Below are 4,755 nucleotides of genomic sequence, written 5' to 3' on the forward strand. Positions count from 1 at the left end.
TTGAGCTTGAGCAAAAACTCACCTTTGCTATTTTTTCCTTGTTTCTTAACATCGGGAAATGCCATATTTGTCTAAGTTAGATAGGGCATAACCCCTGTACCACACACGCCTTCATTTTCGTTTTTGGTCGGGTGAGGGGTGATTTTTTTTTATTTTATTTATAAAACTTATAATATTACAGATATTATTGTCTAATCAAAATTAGCATTGCATTTAAGCAATCATTATTTCATGAAGATAAATAAAATTAAATGTTGGTTTTGGTTAAAAAAATACCTCCATCCGTAACGAGAATTTGGATTTTTGAAATGCAATTAGATGCAACCGAAAACAGTAGTTGGAGTGCAGGAAGCTTTTAGTCACCTAATGATACTAGATCTAAGGTCCTATTTCATTGTCTTTAATTTTTTTTTATAGAATATTCGGTAAAATAGTAACGAAGACTTGTTAATTTATAATTAAATATAAAATTGTTTGATAAATATCAATTTGGAAAACAAATTGAAATTAAAAAATATTTTTCAAAAGAAACCACTAAAACAAAACAAAAAATTCAATTGATTTTTTTTAAAAAAAAATTATGAATAAAGATCAAAGAGTTTGTTTGATTTTGAAAATAGTAACGTAGAGTTTGTTAGACTAAAACTCACCTAGTGACTCTAATAAAAATTCCAAGGCTTTCCCTTTGTCCCATTTAATAGTGGGACGAATCTCTAGCACCTGTGCAAAACAAATGGCAATGAAAGTGAGACACCTCTCACTTCTTTTCTTACTTCTTTCAAACTAAATCAAATGCCCACTTAAAAAATAGATAAAAAGAAAAAGAAAATAGAACCATGGCCCACCTTTCTTCCTTGGGTAAGTCGAAGCTTCGGGTACTCCTTTAAAACTGATTTCACTTGGCGTGCTAGTTCACTCCATTTCTATGTATAGTGTGCATTTTGTTTAGACTTTTTCATGAACAGAGAAATAAGTAGTCCATATAATAATAAAAAGTTGGGCCGAAACCAAAAACACTGCAAATAGTTACAAACGAATGTCTAAACTATAAAACATGGATGATTTCATAGCTCATAGTTTGTACCTTTTCATCAACGCAACGAAAATGGACTGAAAGACAGAACTTGTTGTTCTCAACCAGAGCTCCAGGAGTTGATTTTGTCTTTTCAACTAATTGTTGATACACCTAAAAAAGTTGTACCCAAAATAAATTACTTTTAACATTCTAGAAACAAAATCCATTTGGCTGGTTTTGGAACCTTACAAAATTTCAACAATTTTATTTCTGGGGTGTTGCCAAACTTATCATCAAAACTATATGATCTTCCTCAGTTTGATTTGAGTTATAATCAATTGTATGGTCCACTACCAGCATTTCCTCCCAATACAAATTTGTTGATTCTCTCTAGAAATAAGCTTTCTGAGCCAGTATCTTCATTGTGTAGCACATTGAGTAAAACTATGATGCAAAATGAAACTGCCACTGTGAAAAGGAGCACACATCACATCACATGATATTCTTGAGCCAAAGCCAAGTAAAAAAAATGATGTCTTGTATGCAGCTCTGCATGTCTACTTGTCCATCCCCGAATACACATCTATTACGTATCCTCCATAAATTCCCTCTGTTAGATGAAGATACTCCCTGTAATTGCTAAAAATGTGCATCTGCTGTCCCTGGAAAATCCATATTTCGTGACTTTTCTGGCATGAAAACAAAATGTGATCCATTGACTTTGCTTTTAACAATGTTCAATACATCAATCAGTCATTATCATATATAATACACAAAAATATTCCAGCCATTAACTTAAAAACAGTAATCAAAGTCAAACTACCCGTACGTGTTTTTACATCTACCTTTAATCAATTTTTTTTTACCCGTACGTGTTTTTACATCTACCGATGTAGAAGGCCTTTTTTTTTAGTAGTGGTTCCAGACTATATAATAATTAATTTTCCCAATTATGAAGGATGCCTCCATCTATTAGACTTTATATATAATTAAATGGTTGTTCTAATATTTTCATCTTCTAAAATAAAGCATATATATTAATTTAATTAACCTGCCGAGCATAACGACGTAGCATCCAAATATTGAGTATATTTGTCTGTGTGTAGGGGGTTGGTGTCAGCAAGTCAAAATACTACACACGCACCACCAAAACTTATATCATATATATATATATATATATATATATATATATATATATATATATATATATATATATATATATATATATAGCATAAACTTATATCAAAATACTACTAGAAAATAAGGTTTTTACATTAAGACTTTCAACATCAATTATTAACCTATGTTGAAAGTAGCATCGTTAATATCAATTTTTCAAAACCAATGTTAACTAATAAATACAACATCGATTATTTAAATAACCGATGTTATACGATAAGAATTATGAAAAAAAAGAGCTATAAATCTACATATTAACATCGATTTTTTTAAAAAATCGATGTTGAATGTTACTAACAACATCAATTTTTTTTAAAAAATCGATGTTAAATGTCGCTAACAACATTAGTTTTTTAAAAAATTGATATTAAATGTCACTAACACCATCGTTTTTTGTTGTTAGTGGCGTTTAAAATCAGTTTTTAAAAAATTGATGTTGTTAGTGACATTTAACATCGGTTTTATTAAAAAACCGATGTTATTTTAGAACTTTTTTTTAATATGTTATCTGTTTTTTCAATAAACCCAAAATTAACCTGCAAATTTTAAAACCAGACCACACAACATATAATTTTCATTCTGTTTTGAAACAGTTTTTACCCGAAATTCCATGAGAAATTTACTAATTACTATGAATTTAAAACATATTTAATGTTGAAACATGAATTGTAAAAACTGTAAAATAAGTAAATATAAACTGCAATTACAAAATTGTTTAAACATCCTAAATTTCATTTTTAACTTTCAAATAGTATTTTGCCCACTGGATACAAAGCGCCTTCAATCTCTCTGGTTCCAAATTGGCCAACATCATCACACGGAAGCTTAGGTCGCAACTTACCCTCCACAACTTCCATGACAATCTAATAATATAACATCAAACATTTTATTTCATGATAATCAAGATCAAGTGACATTTCAGATTGATATACAATTGAGATTAGCATTGAACTACTTAATTAAACATTAACATAACAATTTAACAAAATTAACTAGGCAACTCAAGATTAGTGTGATAATCATATATACCTTGGTGGGACCATATTTCATCTCAACGTATGGGTAATTTCCAGTTAAAAGCTCGTTCAATATAACCCCAAAACTGTATACATCACACTTTTCATTATAAGATTCACATCGGATCACTTCTGATGCCATGTACACACAAAATCAATATCATTACATGCCACGTTTTTGAGAAAATGAAAGTTAACACCATTCAAGTTTATGTAATTTAATACTCTTTTAAATTTTAAAAATACAAAATCAATATCTCACTCCCTCTTACGCTAAATCTCTACATACTTAATTTTATCAATTCACGCTAATTAGAAAAAGGCTCAATTGATAGGGTTCATACTCAACACAATAGCATATCAATTTCACAGCAATTTCTGATTGGGACATCAACTGGTTCATCAAACATATATAATTCAGTTATAATTATAAGGATAAAATAAAAAATTACGGAAACACCCCAAAACTCCTTCCAATTGATACTCTAAGGATCCCTACACATGTTCTCACTAATCTCCAATTATGAATAACTCAGCTTTTACCTCAATATAGTCACTCAAGCATTCTCCGCTATCAATTGTAGCATTTTTAGTGCTCTCTAAAGCTCCTCCTCCGGTTGCTCTATTAGGGTTCCAAAACATTAGAGAGAAGGAGAAGGAATTGAAGCCTCCATTTGTATTGTCTTTGTGCGATTCCTTTTTCTCTTTCCATGAATTTTTTCTCGCAATTAACAACGGTGAAAGTGTGAATAATTGAATCAAGAACCACATATCAAAATTTCACGATAATCCAACGGTTAACGAAACCGGGATCGTAGTTTTACTGGGAAGGTTTTGGGTTTCTACGGGAAACGAAAAAACTATGATGCGAAGTGTATTTCTCTTAGCTTCAAAATATTTTCATGATTCCCAACGGTGAGAATTATCAAAAAATAGTTGTAAACTTGTTTCTTAAATTTTACAACGATCCAACGGTAAATGAGTATGAGATCGTCATTTTTCTAAAATAGGTTTGGTGGTATGCGGAAAAAAGAGAGGGTTTTGGAAAGAGAGGGAAAACGAAATTGAGAAAAAGAGGAGACACATGTAAAAACTGACCTAACACGATTTATTTTTATAGAGAGGGTCTGGTGTATTTATATTTTTATTATGTTAAATTTAATATTATGACATCAGTTTTCAAATAACCGATGTTAAAATCACACTAAATTCAGTTTTAACATCGGTTATTTGAAAAATGATGTTGTAAGTGTTTAACGACATCAATTTTCAAATAATCGATGTTAATAGGACGATGTTAAAACTCATTTTTTTAGTAATATTGGTTCAATCACTTCCAGGTGGGCAGGTAACAAGATCCTCTATATCCCACAAACGTTGACAACACCACAAACGTTGCACCATAAAGTCACCCATGGTCTTCCACCATGCTGACCATAATTTCCTAAACATAGAAATTAACTTATTAAGGGATAAATATAATGAGAATAATTTGGGTTGTTCAATAATTATGTATATATGGATTATCAAAAGTAAAATACTATC

At 30.4% G+C, this 4,755-nt stretch overlaps 1 long non-coding RNA gene across 1 annotated transcript; it reads right to left on the reverse strand.

The window, feature by feature from the left end:
- Positions 1-643: 643 nt before the first annotated feature.
- Positions 644-1,182, reverse strand: LOC114417850. The gene is made up of 3 exons (XR_003667950.1): positions 1,085-1,182; positions 846-923; positions 644-720 (listed from the first exon to the last, which is right to left on the reverse strand). It is a non-coding gene; the product is annotated as an uncharacterized LOC114417850 (long non-coding RNA).
- Positions 1,183-4,755: the final 3,573 nt, after the last annotated feature.

This window comes from Glycine soja, chromosome 7 (assembly GCF_004193775.1).
Source record: "Glycine soja cultivar W05 chromosome 7, ASM419377v2, whole genome shotgun sequence".
NCBI lineage: Eukaryota > Viridiplantae > Streptophyta > Magnoliopsida > Fabales > Fabaceae > Glycine > Glycine soja.